General features: G+C 43.2%; 2 pseudogenes; one reads left to right on the top strand and one right to left on the bottom strand.

Moving 5' to 3' along the window:
* Positions 1 to 9,891: 9,891 nt before the first annotated feature.
* On the bottom strand, positions 9,892 to 11,811 carry LOC141204307 (E3 ubiquitin-protein ligase TRIM36 pseudogene; annotated as a pseudogene).
* A 346-nt stretch (positions 11,812 to 12,157) lies between these two features.
* LOC141166427 (E3 ubiquitin-protein ligase TRIM36 pseudogene) lies at positions 12,158 to 14,170 on the top strand (annotated as a pseudogene).
* The last annotated feature ends 5,425 nt before the right edge of the window (positions 14,171 to 19,595 follow it).

Raw genomic sequence — 19,595 nt, 5'->3', positions numbered from 1 at the left:
GGAGAATTTTCCTGCTCAAGTGGTGACGTCATTTGCCGGCACCGCATGCGCAGGAGAATTCTCCCACGCTGTCAGTGACGTGCATGAGGTGAGCTGAGTTCATTGGACATGAACTCGGCTCATCTGGATGCCGTCACAGCCAGACACTGAGGAGCTTCACTGAGGGGTTTCTCAGTGTCTGCGGCATGGGAAGCTGGATGGCAGCGTTGGGTCCCCATAATTCTAGTCTGTAGAGGAGGTTAAGCAGATAGCTGGGGCAGATGTTTTAAGCCTGGGAAGGGGGTAATGCCCACGGAGCTTCCCAGGCTATTAATATCCACCCCCAGCTGAATACCTAGCCTTTACTGGCTATTAAAATGGGGGACCCAAAAAAAAATAACAAGGGGTCCCCCTATTTTAATAGCTAGCAAAGGCTAGGCAGACAGCTGGGGGCTGATATTAATAGCCCAGGAAGGGTGCCATGAATATTGGCCCCCACCCAGGCTAGAAACACCAGCCCTCAGCCGCCCCGGAAATGACGCATCCACAGGATGTGCCAATTCTGGCACTTAGCCTCGCTTTTCCCACAGCCCTGTAGCAGTGGCAGTGGGGTAATAGGGCTGGGGTTGATGCCTGCTTATAATGCTAGCTGACATCAAGCCCGGGTTAGTAATGGGGAGGCATCTATAAGACGCCTCCATCACTAACCCCATAGTGAAAGTGAAAAAAAAAACACCAACACCCAGAATAAAATCTTTTAATTTAAATAAACACACAATACTTTAATATTCTAAAATAAACTCTACTTACCATATCGCCCAATCCAGCTGAAGCCAATGTCTACTGCAATAAAAGTAAAATAATTAACCAACCTCATCCTTACCTTTCCATGGTTCCCACGATGGCTCCAGCTCTGCTACATTGAGATGGCAGGCTGGATCGTAGCAGAACGCTGCTATCCAGCTTGTCATCCTTAAGAGACACTGCAGAGCACAGGAATGCCTGTGCTCCACAGTGTCTCGCTGAGACGGCATCCAGTTGAGCCGAGTTCATGTCCAATGTCAGTGACGTGCATGAGGTGAGTCGAGTTCATCTGGATGCCGTCACATCGAGACACTGTGGATGCCTGCGCTATGCAGTGTCTCTGAAGGTTGACAAGCTGGATAGCAGCGTTCTGCTATGATCCAGCCTGCCATCTACTCTGGTGGGCCCTGGCTTCTCCTTCAGGAGAGTTCATAGTGCTGAGGTGAGGCCATGATAATGATAGAGACCACCAACTGCTTAGTTTTCTGTTACTAGGAATGCAAGCGGAAGTATGCAGCCAGCCACCCACCCGCACACCCACAGGCCGCAATACTAAACTGCCAGATTTCTGGGCAGCTGCTTGCACTTGAAATGTGGCCTTTTAGGCTTGTGGAGGCGGAAGCTGTCCACAATCTTATGGCGGCGGTGACCGGGTATCCATACTCGGTTCCCAGCCGCCACTATTTTTCCCGGTATCGTCTCCACCTTCCACAAGCACGGGTCCCACAAGATTACCCATGCCCTTCCCAGTGCACTTCCTGGGAAGGACCACCTAACCACAAACACGTGGACAGGTGAATGAGGCCAGGGACAGTGCGGAGCCAGTCCACAGCTTTTTTTGTTGAGTTGTATTTCACCACAGCCATATTCTTTAGCTTGGTGAAAGGACTTGGGAAACCATATCTACCCAGCTGTCATTTCTCCCAGGAAGTCCTCTAAAGCTGCTTTCACTTTAAATGTGGCCTTTAAGGCTCGTGAAGGCTGAAGCTTTTCATAACCTAATGCCGGCGGCGGCCGGGTGTACATACTCGGTCCCCAGCCGCCACTATTTCTCTCGGTATTGTCTCCGCCTTCCACAAGCACGGGTCCCTCAACATTACCCGTGCCCTTCCCAGTGCACTTACTGGGAAAGACCGCCTAACCACAAACACGTGGATAGGTGAATGTGGCCAGGGATGGTACGGAGTCAGTCCACAGCTTTTTTTACGGAGTTGTATTTTGCTCGGTGAAAGGACTGTTATAGAGGGAAACCGTATCTACTCTGGGTGTCATTTCTCCAAGGAAGTCCTCTAATGCAGCTTGTTGCAGAAGCAATGGCAGACCGTCCAACATCAACTCACACTTGTCGGTGGTGTTTTGACACACAAACATCTTTCTTTGCGCATTTAATTTCATGACTACAGAGTTGGGCCATGGCCTGATCTGCAATGTGGTTTGAGATAAAACATGCATAAGCACGTCCGATCCACATTATAAAAGCAGCCGCAGAGTGTCCGGGAACCTTCTCCCACAATTTTCTTAGCCAGGACTGCTTCTGGGCAGGGTTCGTCGGTCCCACCAGAGAATCCTCTGGTGTGCCCTGGCTTCAACTTCAGGGGAGTTCATGATAGCGCTAACTTTGCAGCTGCTATGGGGCTCTTGAGCGGGGGAGAAAGGTTAGCCCTCAGTATCAAATCCTCTGGTGGGCACAATCTTTTTCAATCTGAAACAGCTTCTCAGTGGGAGTTGTATTTCACCACAGCCATATTCTTTAGCTCGGTGAAAGGACTGGCATAGAGGGAAACCGTATCTACTCCGGCTGTCATTTCTCCGTCACCAGGTTCCGCCCATTGTCACACACCTCACATGCCTGGCAGTATGTTCAGCGGTGAGAGCCACAGATCAGGCAGCTGTGTTACAGCTTTCAACAACTCTGCAGCGCTGGGCGGTTTGTCACCTAAGCATTAAGCATGTTATCTTCAGCACAGCCTGTTGCCACTTGGCCAAGGCAGTGCTGTCAACTTGTGACTGATGTGGTCATTTCGGAGATGGAGAAGGAGGTGCAGGAGCTGAACAATGTGATTAGATTGAAGTTAAATTGGTGACGCTGTTTTTTAAACTAAAGAAAGATCCTATTGTTTTGGGTTTTTTTACGTTATTTTTTAAGACAAATGCATTCTCCGGGAAATGTCATTTTAACATTTTACAACCTTATCTGGCAATGTGGTGTGTGACACATCATCAGACACATCCTGTTATATTTATGATGGAGGGACTCAGAAAGTCATAAAGCCTATTTTCATAGGGCCATCAGACGACCCTTACTGTTCTTAAAAGGCCAGCAGTCGGCCCTTGCTATTGTTAGAGAGACATCAGCCGGCTATGCTTTGTTGTTCCCATTATTAACAAGTGAGTCTCCTATACTGTTTTTGCGTATGCAGTGACTGCAAGGGCTGCCAAAAATTTAAACGCAACCCAATACCCCTTTGAAGAGACATAGAGGACGGTCTCAGTAAAAAAATGTTCCCATTATAAAGGAGCGGGTCTCCCATTCTGGTAATGCCCATGCTGTGACTGCAAGGGCTGCCAAAATTTGGGAAAAACCCCAGTAAGAATTTAAAGACACAAAGAGCAGGGCCACAGTAAAGACAACTTCCCTTTAGAAAGGAGAGGGTCAGCTATACAGTTATAGGGTATGCAGCGAGTCCAACGGCTGATCAAATTTAGGAAAAACCCCACTAAGAATTTAAAGACACATAGAGTAGGGCCACAGTAACAAGTACAACATTTTCTTATTAGAAAGGAGAGAGTCTGCTATACAGTTATAGGATATGCAGTGAGTCGAACGGCTGACCAATTTTAGGAAAAACCCCACTAAGAATTTAAAGACACATAGAGTAGGGCCACAGTAACAAGTACAACATGTTCTTATTAGAAAGGAGAGAGTCTGCTATACAGTTATAGGATATGCAGTGAGTCGAACGGCTAACCATATTTAGGAAAAACCACACTAAGAATTTAAAAACACATAGAGCAGGGCCACAGTAACGAGTACGACATGTTCCCATTAGAAAGCAGAGGGTCTGCTCTAGAGTTTTAGGGTATGCAGTGAGTCCAACGGCTGATGAAATTAAAAAAAAACACTAAGAATTTAAAGACACATAGAGCAGGTCAACAGTAACAAGTACGACATGTTCCCATTAGAAAGGGAAGGGTCTGCTTTACAGTTATAGGGTATGCAGTGAGTCCAACGGCTGACCAAATTTAGGAAAAAAAACACTAAGAATTTAACCGGTTCAGGACCGCCCACTGTATATAAACGTCGGCGCTGCCTGGGCTCTGTGAAGAAGACGTTTAAAAACGGTGGGTGGTCTCGCAGCCCTCAGGACCTCCAGGGTCCTGCAAGTGCGGCGGTTCCGGTGCAAAGCGAATGATGTTAACCATTTGCTATCTTCTATATGCCGCGATCTATAGTGATCGCGGCATATAGAAGATAGTGAGAGGAGAGGGGGTCGTCAACTTACCTGTCCGACGGCCCCCTGATATCTTCCAGGACCTGCCGTTGTTATGGCAGCTGGAGGTCACATGACTGCCTCCAGATCTGCCATATATGGTGTCCTGCTAGGCTCAGCCTGCAGCTGAGTCCAGCAGGAGACAGACAGTGTGAAACTGTCAGCATAGATCTTATCCAATGCAATACATATCTATTACATTGCATGAGATCAGTGATTAGAAAAATAAAAATTAATGTCCCATACAGGGACTAAGTAAAAATGTAAAAAAAAGTCAAAAAAATAACAAAATAAATAAAAATAAATAAATAAAATATTAAACCAATAAATCCGTATATTTATGCAAAAACAAAAAAAAGTACACATATTTGGTATCGCCGCGTCTGAAACAACCCGATCTATAAAACTGTCATGCTAATTAACTCCTTCTGTGCACACCGTAATAAAAATAAATAAAAAACAGAGCAAAAAACTATGCTTTTTCATCATATCGCCAAACAAAAAGTGGAAAAAAATGTGATCAAAAAGGAAAATGGAAATAAAAATGGGACCGCTGAAAACGTCATCTTGTTCCGCAAAAAAAAGCCGCCATACAGCTCCATCAGCCGAAAAATAAGAAAGTTATAGCGCTCAGAATAAAGCGATACAAAAAAAATATTTTTTCTATAAAATTGTTTTATTGTGTAAAAGCGCCAAAACATAAAAAAATATACAGCAAGTGTAGTATCGCTGTAAACGTACTGACCCGAAGAATAATGCTGCCTTATCACTTTTACCACACGCAGAACGGCATTAAAAAAAAAACTCAAAAAACAATTCCTGAATTGTTGGTTTTTGTTAATTTTACATCCCAAAAAACGGAATAGAAAGCGATCAAACAATGTCACGTACCCAAAAATGTTACTAATAAAAAGGTCAACTCGTCCCGCAAAAAACAAGCTGTCAAATAAGTCTGTCGGCCGAAATATGGAAAAATTATAGCTCTCAAAATATGGCGATGCAAAAACTAGATTTTGCAAAAAAAAGCGTCTTAGTGTGTGACAGCTGTCAGTCATAAAAACCCGATATAAATCTGGTATCTCTGTAATCGCACCTACCCGAAGAATAAAGTAATCTCATCACTTATACTACACGAGGAACGGTGTAAAAAATAAATAAAACCAATTCTTCACCAGCTACTGATTTGTTTATTATGTCACCCAAAGATCGCAGTAAGGCTCTGCTCACATTTATCCTGCGCTCTGCGCTGAGCACTTACACCAGAGTTTCCGTGTAAATCTCTGAAATACGTGATTCAGACGGAACCCATGACGGAAGATTCCCTGTAATGAGGCAGATATAGGCCACTGTGGATGCCGTCTGGCCTGTGATCCCACGGTGTCAGTTTTTTTAGGCGTGCATAAAAGTGCGGTTGGCCACAGTTTTGTGCACTTCTGAAAAAAAGGACACCATTAAACAGAGGCCAGACGGAGTCCAGAGTAACTCTGCTGCCTCATTACAGTGAATGGATCCCACAGGGGTTTCATCTGAATTACATCACTTGGAAATTTAGATGGAAACCCCGATGTAAGTGCTCAGCCTCGAGCGCCGGATAAATGTTACGTAAAATGTTCCCAATAAAAGCTTCAACTCAGTCCTCAAAAAAAGCTAGTCCCCACTCAGGTCCATCATCTGTTAAAAATATTCCAAGTTACTGGTAGCAGAAATGCTCTGGAAAAGTGAAATGGCCCTTGCCCCCCAAAAGAAATTCAGAAAATTTTGTGCTCCCAAATCCAAATGCCTATTCTACAATAATTTGTTCTCCAATTGTTAAATAGCGCTCCGTCCCTCCCAGATCTCGCCGTATGGCTAAGCAGTACGATACAGCCACATATGGGGTATTGCCACTTTTAGAAGAAATTGTGTGACACATTTCAGCACCAATTTTACCCATTGCACTGTGTGAAAATGTAAAATCTGATGTTAAAACATTTTTTTGTGGTAAAAATATAATTATGTTTTTTTCACTGCCCAATGGTATAAATTTAAAAATGTAAAAATACTCACTACTTCCCTAGATGAATTCCTTGAGAGGTGTAGTTTACAAAATGGGGTCACTTGTGGGGGTTTCTGCTGTTTCGGCATGTCAACTACTCTTCAAATGTGACATGGTGTCTGCAACCTATCTCAGCCAACATAGCGCTCCTTTCTCTTCTGAACCCTGCCGTACACCAAAGCAGTGGTTTTCCCCCACATATGGGGTATCGGCATACTCAGGAGAAATTGCACAACAAATTTCATGGTGCAATTTCTCCTGTTATCCTTATGATAATGCAAAATTAGGGAATGAAAAACATTTTTTGTGGGAAAAATGTGAAAATTTTATTTTTACGGCTCATTATAAACTTCTGTGAAGCACCTGGGGGTGTAATGTGCTCACCACACATCTACAGTCATGGCCAAAAGTATTGAGAATGAGACAAATAGTAATTTTTCCAAAGTTTACTGCTTCATTTTTTGTACTGGCAATTTGCATATACTCCTGAATGTCAAAGAGTGATCAGCTTAACAGCAATTACTGTACTTGCAAAGTCAATATTTGCCCAGAAAATGAACTTTAACCCCCAAAACACATTTCAACACCATTGCAGTCCTGCCTTAAAAGGAGCAGCTAACATCGTTTTAGTGATTGATCCATTAACACAGGTGTGGGTGTTGATGAGGACAGGGCTGGCGATCAATCAGTCATGATTAAGTAAGAATGACATCACTGGACACTTTAAAAGGAGGCTGGTTCTTGGTATCATTGTTTCTCTTCAGTTAACCATGGTTATCTCTAAAGAAACACGTGCAGCCATCATTGCATTGCACAAAAATGGCCTAACAGGGAAGAGTATCACAGCTACAAAGATTGCACCTCAGTCAACAATCTATCGCATCATCAAGAACTTTAAGGAGAGAGCTTCCATTGTTGTCAAAAAGGCTCCAGGGTGCCCGAGAAAGACTAGCAAGCGCCAGGACCGTATCTTAAAACTGTTTCAGCTGCGGGACCAATTTTAGGAACGACCCCACTAAGAATTGAAATACACATACAGCAGGGCCACAGTAACAAGTACGACATGTTCTTATTAGAAAGGAAAGAGTCTGCTATACCGTTATAGGGTATGCAGTGAGTCCAACGGCTGACCAATTTTAGGAAAAATCCCACTAAGAATTTAAAGACATATAGAGCAGGGCCATGGTAACGACAAATTCCCATTAGAAAGGAGTGGGTCTGCTATACAGTTAAAGGGTATGCAGTGAGTACAAAGGCTGACCAAATTTAGGAAAAACCCCACTAAGAATTTAACCCTAGAACGCATGACCATAAAAATCTACACTTTCACATACCTGGGGCCTTTTAGGCCCGTGTGCAAATAATAAATAAATGACCAACTGGAAATGACAAACAACTATATACCTGAGGAATACCTAGAGTTTCAAAATTCTAACTAAAGAAATCTTGCAGAAAATAGAAAACAATTAACAGGGCGGGCCTGCGAGGCCCCAGGTATGTGTTCTAGGGTTAAAGACACAAAGAGCAGGGCCATAGTAATGACAAATTCCCATTAGAAAGGAGAGAGTCTGCTATACAGTTATAGGGTATGCAGTGAGTCCAACGACTGACCAAATTTAGGAAAAACCCAACTAAGAATTGAAAGACACATACAGCAGGGCCACAGTAAGAAGTACGACATGTTCCCATTAGAAAGGAGAGAGCCAGCTATACAGTTATAGGGTATGTAGTGAGTCTAACGGCTGACGAAATTTAGGAAAAAAAACACTAAGAATTTAAAGACACAGAGCAGGGCAACAATAGCAACAAATTCCCATTAGAAAGGAGAGAGTCTGCTATACAGTTATAGGGTGTGCAGTGAGTCCAACGGCTGACCAAATTTAGGAAAAACCCTACTAAGAAGTTAAAGACACATAGAGCAGGGCCACAATAACAACAAATTCCCATTAGAAAGGAGAGAGTCTGCTATACAGTTACAGGGTATGCAGTGAGTCCAACGACTGACCAAATTTAGGAAAAACCCCACTAAGAATTGAAAGACACATAGAGTAGGGCCACAGTAAGAAGTACGACATGTTCCCATTAGAAAGGAGAGGGTCTGCTATACAGTTATAGGGTATGCAGGGAGTCCAACGGCTGACCAAATTTAGGAAAAACCCCACTAAGAAGTTAAAGACACATAGAGCAGGGCCACAGTAAAGACAAATTACAATTAGAAAGTAGAGGGTCTGCTATACAGTTATAGGGTATGCAGTGAATCCAATGGCTGACCAAATTAAGGAAAAAAAGCACTACGAATTTAAAGACACGTAGAGCAGGGCCACAGTAACAACATGCTCCCATTAGAAAGGAGATGGTCTGCTATAAAGCTATAGGGTATGCAGTGAGTCTAACGGCTGACCAAATTTAGGAAAAACCCCAAGCAGAATTTAAAGACACATAGAGCAGGGCCATAGTAACGACAAATTCCCATTAGAAAGGAGAGAGCCTGCTATACATTTATAGGGTATGCAGTGAGTCCAACGGCTGACCAAATTTAGGAAAAAAAGCACTACGAATTTAAAGACACGTAGAGCAGGGTCACAGTAACGACAATTTCCCTTTAGAAAGGAGAGGGTCTGCTATACAGTTATAGGGTATGCAATGAGTCCAACGGCTAACCAAATTTAGGAAAACCCCACTAAGAATTGAAAGACACATACAGCAGGGCCACAGTAACAAGTACAACATGTTCCCATTAGAAAGGAGAGGGTCTGCTATAGAGTTATAGGGTATGCAGTGCATCCAACGGCTGACCAAATTAAGGAAAAAAAAACACTAAGAATTTAAAGACACATAGAGCAGGGCCATAGTAATGACAAATTCCCATCAGAAAGGAGACAGTCTGCTATACAGTTATAGGGTATGCAGTGCGTCCAACGGCTGACCAAATTAAGGAAAAAAAACACTAAGAATTTACAGACACATAGAGCAGGGACACAGTAATGACAAATTCCCATTAGAAAGGAGAGGGTCGGCTATACAGTCATAGGGTATGCAGTGAGTCCAAAGGCTGACCAAATTTAGGAAAAAAAAAACACTAAGAATTTAAAGACACATAGAGCAGGGCCACAGTAACAACAAATTCCCACTAGAAGGGAGAGAGTCTGCTATACAGTTATAGGGTATGCAGTGAGTCCAACGGCTGACCAAATTTAGGAAAAACCCCACTAAGAATTGAAATACACATACATCAGGGCCACAGTAACAAGTACGACATGTTCATATTAGAAAGATATTCAGCTATACAGTTATAGGTACACCTAAAATAATCTAGAATTAAACGATTCTAGACAATAAAATCAGATTTTTCAATCATAAAAAAAAAAAAAAAAAGCCCTATTAAAAGGAGAGTCATTTTAAGGGACAGACGTTCAGACACATACATCGGATATGAAGGCTTATTTCTGTGGCCTTCAGCTAAAACAGACGGTGGAATAACATTTAAAATGACGAGAAGGAGGTGCAAAAGCGTGGAGGACAGCTTTACACATATATTTGAGAACTCTGCGCATAACGAGAGAACAACAATCGATTTCTTGGTTACATTTCTTTAGAATAATCCAAGTGTTTTTCAGTAATTACTTCCTCCAAAAGATTTGCTCCACCGCCCATCAAGGCAAACGCGGGATACATTGTTCCGATGCAGTGCACTGCTCTTTCATACAGACATTTCATGTTGGTAGCATTGTAGAACCCCACTTTTCCCTTTTCATAGTCCAGACAAACCCCTATTCGGACAGGCAGAGTTGAGAATGCGCTCCCCATAAGTGGTGGAAACATTAGACGCTTTGGGGATAAAGAGCTTTCTCATGCCTATTGTAGCCAAGGTAAAAGGCTGGGGCGAGTTAAAGGCAACATGTTCACTGCCACTGTCGTGATCACTATCCTGACCATATCTGGGACTACTAATGTCACAAGGGTTATGGAGCCATTCTTGCAGCTTGATATCCGACGCAACTCCAACTTTCACCATGTATGAGTAAGGCTCAACCGAGAAGGCCCAAAAATGCTTGCCCTTAGTGATGCCAGCATTGCCAATAATGCAGTCAAGGCACATGTAACACCCTACTTGAACACGTTCAGCTCCGAGTAGTAGGGGACGACCGGCGACACTTTCCACGTTGTTCCTTCTGTCGTTAAGCATCAGGTGCTCCTTGTTAAAGCCACATTTATAATCAAACAGAAAGCTGAACACTGGAGCAGGTGGTGTCTGGAGGACGACTTCTTTGCTGTGGTGCTGCACATGGAGCCCCTAAGGCCCTGCACCCGGAAGCAGTAGGAGCTGTTTAGGTCCAGAAAAGAGATGACTTTACTTGTACTTGTTGCTTCAATTTCATTCCATGAAGGATCTTGATTTTTATCAAGTTTGCTGTACTCCAGAATATAGCCATCTGTGAAGCCGGAGTCGTTACGCTGATTCCAGCAGATCTTTGCGTTGTTGTACACTCTGCTCTCATCCGTATTGATCTGCGGCACCTCTAGAGCTTTGGAGAAAGACAAGTCATTCAATAAACCTTCTTCCTTAGAAATATCAACCAAATAGTCTTCAAAGCTGGAACCTGCAGCTGGGCGGAAAGTTTTCAAAGATTCTGAAGCTTTCTGAATTCTGGTTTGGAGCGGCTTTGCAGTTTGAACAAAGCAGGAGTGATCAGTCTCCTTCAAGACTTCTTGTGCATATCCCACCAGCCCATTATTCTCCAGGAGGCCCTGATATTCCTCCAGCTGACTCTGTAGTTTCTCTAATCTAGAGGTCTGGAAACGCTTCATAGACTGCAGCACAAACGCTTTCCTATCTTCCAAAATATTAAATAGTTTCTCAAAGTTGTAGGTAGCCTCTTCTACGGCTTTATCTCCATTGCTCTCAGTTCTTCTGATTAAAATCTCCAGTTCTGTTATCTGGGTCGTCACTTGACTCTCTTCGCTGATAAGATAACTGATGCCCTTGCTAAGCTTCTCCTCCAGCGTTTTGTAGGCGTTGCTCATGGTGGTCACTCTGTGGTTTGCATGTGATCCTGAGAGTTTACAAAAATGACAAACCGGTCTTCTGCAGATGTCACAATACATGTCTACCTTCTCCGACTTGTGTTCAGGACACAAGAGCACTTTAGGTCTGAAGTTTGTTGTAGGTGCACCATATTCATGCTGGGCTTTGATGGTCCCCCAGGGATGGTTGATCTTGAAGCATTCATTGCAGAAGCTGGCGCTGCAATCCAAGCAGCTCTTTGTAGATTCTTGGACGCGGGGGCTTCCAGGTGTTGACGTTTCGGAGCTCACATCCGTGGAGTCCTCCAGAGACATGAAGAGCAGCTCCTTCACACACTTGTGACAGATGCTGTGCTGACATGGTAAAATCAGTGGCTGTGTGTACAACTCCTTACAGGCAGGGCATAAAAGCTCACGCTCGATATTTCTGATGGTAACTTTGCTGTTCCCAGCCTCCGGTACCTGCTCAATCTCCATCCTCGGAGCAGTCACCGCGCGTGGAGCCGCAGAGCGCAAGACGTGTCCTGGTTATCGCTCGTGTGCCGCGCTTTACATACTACAGCGGCCGCTGCTCGCTCACTGTTACGTCACAATCGGTGCATAGAACGCGGGGCTCTGGAATTTACTGACCGCCCCTTTCTGGATCTGCGGCTCGACGCGCGGTGACCGCTCCGAGGATGGAGACTGAGCAGGTGCCGGAGGCTGGGAACAGCCAATATACCATCAGAAATATTGAGCGTGAGCTTTTATGCCCTGCCTGTAAGGAGTTGTACACACAGCCACTGATTTTACCATGTCAGCACAGCATCTGTACCAAGTGTGTGAAGGAGCTGCTCTTCATGTCTCTGGAGGACTCTAGGGATGTGAGCTCCGAAACGTCAACACCTGGAAGCCCCAGCGTCCGCATGCAGTCACCCAGCATAGAGAGGATCGACAGACTCCTTAGATCAGGGTCGAAGCGCAATTCTTTAACCCCTAGAATTACTTCATTGTCGTGTCCTGGCTGCTTACGTGACGTGGACCTTGGAGAGCGGGGAATGAATGGCCTTTTTCGGAACTTTACGTTGGAGTCTATAGTAGAACCCTACAGACAGGCGACTCGCGCTGCTACCGCCATCATGTGTGACTTTTGCAAACCTCCATTCCAAGAATCTACAAAGAGCTGTTTGGATTGCCGCGCCAGCTTCTGCAATGAATGCTTCAAGATCAACCATCCCTGGGGGACCATCAAAGCCCAGCATGAATGTGGTGCACCTACAACAAACTTCAGACCTAAACTGCTCATGTGTCCTGATCATGAGTCGGAGAAGGTGGACATGTATTGTGAAATCTGCAGAAGACCGGTTTGTCATTTGTGTAAGCTCTCAGAATCACATGCAAACCACAGAGTGACCACGATGAGCAACGCCTACAAAACGCTGAAGGAGAAGCTTAGCAAGGGCATCAGATATCTTATCAGCAAAGAGAGTCAAGTGAAGACCCAGATAACAGAACTGGAGATTTTAATCAGAAGAACTGAGAGCAATGGAGATCAAGCCGTAGAAGAGGCTACCTACAACTTTGGGAAACTTTAATATTTTGGAAGATAGGAAAGCGTTTGTGCTGCAGTCTATAAAGCATTCCCAGACCTCTAGATTAGAGAAACTAGAGTCAGCTGGAGGAATATCAGGGCCTCCTGGAGAATAATGGGGTGGTGGGATATGCACAAGAAGTCTTGAAGGAGACTGATCACTCCTGCTTTGTTCAAACTGCAAAGAAGCTCCAAACCAGAATTCAGAAAGCTTCAGAATCTTTGAAAACTTTCCGCCCAGCTGCAGGTTCCAGCTTTGAACACTATTTGGTTGATATTTCTAAGGAAGAAGGTTTATTGAATGACTTGTCTTTCTCCAAAGCTCTAGAGGTGCTGCAGATCAATACGGATGAGAGCAGAGTGTACAACAACGCAAAGATCTGCTGGAATCAGCGTAACGACTCCAGCTTCACAGATGGCTATATTCTGGAGTACCGCAAACTTGATAAAAATCAAGATCTTTCATGGAATGAAATTGAAGCAACAAGTACATGTAAAGTCATCTCTGATCTGGACCTAAACAGCTCCTACTGCTTCCGGGTGCAGGGCCTTAGGGGCTCCATGTGCAGCACCCACAGCAAAGAAATCGTCCTCCAGACACCACTTGCTCCAGTGTTAAGCTTTCTGTTTGATGATAAATGTGGCTTTAACAAGGAGCACCTTATGCTTAACGACAGAAGGAACAACGTGGAAAGTTTCACCGGTCGTCCCCTACTACTCGGAGCTGAACGTGTTCAAGTAGGGTGTTACATGTGCCTTGACTACATTATTGGCGATGCTGGCATCACTAAGGGCAAGTATTTTTGGACCTTCTCAGTCGAGCCTTACTCATACATGGTGAAAGTTGGAGTTGCGTCGGATATCAAGCTGCAAGAATGGCTCCAAAACCCTTGTGACAATGGTAGTCCCAGATATGATCAGGATAGTGGTCACGACAGTGGCAGTGAAGATGTTGCCTTTGACTCGTCCCAGCCTTTCACCTTGGCTACAATAGGCATGAGAAAGCTCTTTATCCCCAAAGCGTCTAAAGTTTCCACCACTTATGGGGAGCGCATTCTCCCTCTACCTGTCCGAATAAGGGTTTGTCTGGACTATGAAAAGGGAAAAGTGGGGTTCTACAATGCCACCAACATGAAATGTCCGTATGAAAGAGCAGTGGACTGCATCGGAACAATGTTTCCCGCGTTTGCCTTGATGGGCGGTGGAGCAATTCGTTTGGAGGAAGTAATTACCGAAAAACACTTGGATTATTCTCAAGAAATGTAACCAAGAAATCGATTGTTGTTCTCTCGTTATGCACAGAGTTCTCAAAAACATGTGTAAAGCTGTCCTCCACGCTTTTGCACCTACTTCTCATCATTTTAAATGTCATTCCACCGTCTGTTTTAGGTGAAGGCCACAGGAATAAGCCTTCATATTCGATGTATGTGTCTATACAGTTATAGGGTATGCAGTGAGTCCAATGGCTGACCAATTTTAGGAATAACCCCACTAAGAATTTAACTTCTTTACGACATAGGGCGTATTAGAACATATCTGTGCCCTGGGACTTATGGACCAGATACGTATTAATATGCCCTCGCGATTTTGCCCGCACACAGGCTGTGCGGGCGCGATCGCCGCCGGGTGTCAGCTGATTGTCACAGCTGACACCCGGTACTATGTGCAGGGAGCGCAATGCTCCCGGCACATTAACCCCCGCAATGCTGCGATCGAAGTCGATTGCAGCATTGCAGTGGCTAAGGGGAGGTGATTGGTGTACTCACCTCCTCTTCCAGCCTCCAGCGCTGTCTGCCGCGGCTTCCTGGATGTTGCAATGAAGACCCGATGCCGTCATGACAACATCCGGGTCACCAGACAGCAGGAAGATTTTATGGACATGCGCAGTGAATTTCCAAACTATCTTCTCCCTGTCCAGCTCGGACAGCCTGCATGGCACAGGGATGGTGCTCCATTCCTGTGCCATGCAGGCGATCAGAGAAAAAAAAGTGAACGTCCCATAGTGGAACAAAGTAAAAAAGTAAAAAACACTGTCATAAAGTGAAAAAAAAAATAAACAAAAAAATAATCCACCAAAAATAAAAATATAATGTACCCATCAATAAATATTATTATGAAAAAAAAAAATAAAAGTACACATATTTGGTATCGCCGCGTCCGGAATGACCTGACCTATAAAATTGTCCCACTAGTTAACCCCTTCAGTGAACACGGTAAAAAAAATAAATAAAACACGAAGCAAAAAACAATGCTTTATCACCATACCACCAAACAAAAAATGGAATAACACGCGATCAAAAATACGAATATAAATAAAAACAGAACCGCTTAAAACATCATCTCGTCCCGCAAAAAACAAGCCGCCATACAGCTCCATCAGCCGAAAAATAAAAAAGTTACAGTTCTCAGAATAAAGCGATGCTAAGAAATAATTTTTTCTATAAAATTGCTTTTATTATGTAAAAGTGCAAAACATAGAAAAACGATATAAATGTGGTACCGCTGTAAACGTACTGACCCAAAGAATAAAGCTGCCTTATCAATTTTACCACATGCGGTACAGAATAAAAAAAAAAAAAACAATTCCTGAATTGTTGGTTTTTGTTTATTCTGCCTCCCAAAAATCTGAATAGAAAGCGATCAAAAAATGTCACGTGCCTGAAAATGGCACCAATAAAAATGTCAACTCATCCCGCAAAAAACAAGCCGTCATATGACTCTGTCTGCCAAAATCTGGAAAAATTATAGCTCTCAAAATATGGCGATGCAAAAACTAGATTTTACAAAAAATGCGTCTTTTAGTGTGTGACAGCTGTCTATTATAAAAACCCCATATGATTTTGGTATCGCTGTAGTCGCACCGACCCGAAGAATAAAGTCGTCTAATCATTTATACTGCACTAGGAACGGCGTAAAAAATAAACTCTCTGGTTAGGGTTGTGCTAGGGTTAGGGTTGGGGTTAGGGTTGTAATGGGGTTGGGATTTTTTTCAAAAGTTAGAAAAAAAAGATGACGATATGGCGACTAGTGTTGAGCGCAAGTGCTGACTACTTGAGTTTGCATCGGGTGCTCGGGTATGCACTGAGTATCGTGGGTATTTGAGTGACAGGCTCGAGTCTCTGCCCCAGTGATAGGAAACAAAGGGTGGTTATTAGTGGAAAACACTCAGACTGGGTCTCAGTTAACAGTGGGGTACCACAGGGGTCAGTATTGGGCCCCCTTCTTTTTAACATATTTATTAATGACCTTGTAGGGGGCATACAGAGTAATATTTTAATATTTGCAGATGACACTAAACTCTGCAGGGTAATCAATACAGAGGAGGACAATTTTATATTACAGGAGGATCTATGTAAACTAGAAGCTTGGGCTGATAAATGGCAAATGAGCTTTAATGGGGATAAATGTAAGGTAATGCACTTGGGCAGAGGAAATAAAATGTATAATTATATGCTTAATTGTAAAACACTGGGCAAAACTGTAACTGAAAAAGACCTGGGTGTATTGGTGGACGACAAGCTCACGTTTAGTGGCCAGTGTCAGGCTGCTGCTGGAAAGGCAAATAAAATAATGGGATGCATTAAAAGAGGCATAGATACTCATGAGGAGAACATAATTTTACCTCTATACAAGTCATTAGTGCGACCACACTTAGAATACTGTGTACAGTTCTGGTCTCCGGTGTATAAGAAAGACATAGCTGAACTAGAGCAGATGCAGAGAAGAGCGACCAAGGTTATTAGAGGACTGGGGGGTCTGCAATACCAAGACAGGTTATTACACTTGGGGTTATTTACTGTGGAAAAAAGAAGGCTTAGGGGTGATCTTATTACTATGTACAAGTATATGAGGGGACAGTACAAAGACCTTTCTACTGATCTTTTTACTCTGAGACGGGGACAAGGGGGCATCTTCTACGTCTGGAGGAAAGAAGGTTTAAATATAATCACAGACGGGGATTCTTTACTGTAAGAGCAGTGAGACTATGGAACTCTCTGCCGCATGATGTTGTAATGAGTGATTCACTGTTAAAATTTAAGAAGGGCATGGATGCCTTTCTTGAAAAGTATAATATTACAGGTTATAAATAGTAGATTCCTTGATAGGGCGTTGATCCAGGGAACTAGTCTGATTGTCGTATGGAGTCGGGAAAGAATTTTTTTCCCCAATGAGGAGCTTAGTGTTTGCCACATGGTTTTTTTTTGCCTTCCTCTGGATCAACAAGTTAGGCTATGGGTTGAACTAGATGGACTTAGTCTTCCTTCAACCTTAAAAACTATGTTATTATATGCTTCGCGGCCAAAAAAACTTGGCGGGGATTGCCTGCCATGCACGAGCGATCCCCGCAAGTTTTTTTTTGGGTGTCTAATAACCGTGAAACATGCGGGGCAGGGACTCGAGCATGTCACTCGAGCACACACAGTACATGGTGCATACCTGAGTACCCGATGCAAACTCAAGTAGCGAGCACTTGAGCTCAAGACTAATGACAACTTATTCAATATGATGACCTAATGTTATCAAATTCTGTGTCGTACCTCTGGGTTCAAAATGTTCACTATACATCTAGATAAAATCCTTGAGGGGTCTAGTTTCCAAAATGGGGTCACTTGTGGGGGGTTTCCACTTTTTAGGCACATCAGAGGCTCTCCAAACGCAACATGGCGTCCGCTAATTATGCAAGCAAATTTTACAATCAAAAAGTCAAATGGCGCTCCTTCCCTTCCAAGCCCTGTCGTGCGCCCAAACAGTGGTTTTTCCCCACATATGGGGTATCTGCATGCCCAGGGGAAATTGCACAACAAATTTTGGGGTCCATTTTTTCTTGCTACCCCTGCAAAAATAAAAAAAATTGGGTCTAACATAACATTTTTGTGAAAAAAATTAAATGTTCATTTTTTTCTTCCACATTCCAAAAATTCCTGTGAAGCACCTGAAGGGTTAATAAAGTTCTCTTGAATGTGGTGTTGAGCACCTTGAGGGGTGCAGTTTTTAGAATGGTGTCACTTTTGGGTATTTTCTGTCATAAAGACCTCTCAAAGTGACTTCAAATGTGATGTGGTCCCTAAAAAAATGGTTTTGTAAATTTTGTTGGAAAAATGAGAAATCGCTGGTAAACTTTTAATCCTTATAGCTCCCTAACAAAAAAAAATTTTAGTTCCAAAATTGTGCTGATGTAAAGTAAACACGTGGGAAATGTTATTTATTAAGTATTTTGTGTGACACATCTCTCTGATTTAAGGGCATAAAAGTTCAAATTTTGAAAATTGCAAAATTTTTGCCAAATTTCCGTTTTTTCACAAATAAACGCAAGTGATATCGAAGAAATTTTATGACAATCATGAAGTACAATATGTCACGAAAAAACAGTCTCAGAATCAGGGGGATCCGTTGAAGCGTTCCAGAGTAATTACCTCATAAAGTGACAGTGGTCAGAATTGTAAAAATTGGCCTGGTCATTAACGTGCAAACCACCCTCGGGGGTAAAGGGGTTAAAGACACATAGAGCAGGGCCACAGTAATGACAAATTCCCATTAGAAAGTAGAGAGTCTGCTATACAGTTATAGGGAATGCAGTTTGTCCAAAGGCTGAGCAAATTTAGGAAAAATCTCACTAAGAATTTAAAGACACATAGAGCAGGGCCACAGTAACAAGTATAACATGTTCATATTAGAAAGGAGATGTTCTGCTATACAGTTATAGGGTATGCAGTGAGTCCAACGGCTGACCAATATTTGGAATAACCCCACTAAGAATTTATGGACACATAGAACAGGGCCACAGTAATGACAAATTCCCTTTAAAAAGGAGAGAGTTTGCTATACAGGTAAAGGGTATGCAGTGAGTCCAATGGCTGACCAAATTTAGTAAAAACCCCACTAAGAATTTAAAGACATATAGAACAGGGCCACAGTATTGACACATTCCCATTAGAAAGGAAAGAGTCTGCTATACAGTTATAGGGTATGCAGTGAGTCCAAAGGCTGACCAAATTTAGTAAAAACCCCACTAAGAATATAAAGACACATAGTGCAGGGCCACAGTAACAACAAATTCCCATTAGAAAGGAGAGAGTCTGCTATACAGTTATAGGGTATGCAGTGAGTCCAACGGCTGACCAAATTTAGGAAAAACCCCATTAAGAATTGAAAGACACATACAGCAGGTCCACTGTAACAAGTTCGACATATTCCCATTAGAAAGGAGAGGGTCTGCTATATACTTATAGGGTATGCAGTGAGTCCAAAGGCTGACCAAATTTAGTAAAAACCCCACTAAGAATGTAAAGACACAGAGCACGGCCACAGTAACGACAAATTCCCATTAGAAAGGAGAGGGTCTGCTATATAGTTATAAGGTATGCAGTGAGTCCAACGGCTGACCAATTTTTGGAAAAACCCCACTATGAATTTAAAGACACGTAGTGTAGGGCCACAGTAATGACAAATTCCTATTAGAAAGGAGACATTCTGCTATACAGTTATAGGGTAGGGAGTGAGTCCAACGGCTGACGAAATTTAGGATAAAGAACACTAAGAATTTAAATACACATAGAGCAGGGCCACAGTAACGACAGATTCCCATTAGAAAGGAAAGAGTCTTCCATACAATTAAAGGGTATGCAGTGAGTCTAACGGCTGTCCGAATGTAGGAAAAACCCCTCTAAGAATTTAAAGATACATAGAGCAG

Source organism: Phyllobates terribilis, unplaced genomic scaffold, assembly GCF_046119375.1.
Source record: "Phyllobates terribilis strain yellow unplaced genomic scaffold, ASM4611937v1 Scaffold_1__5_contigs__length_1240528914, whole genome shotgun sequence".
Lineage (NCBI taxonomy): Eukaryota > Metazoa > Chordata > Amphibia > Anura > Dendrobatidae > Phyllobates > Phyllobates terribilis.
This window is presented reverse-complemented; position numbering and strand designations above follow the sequence as displayed.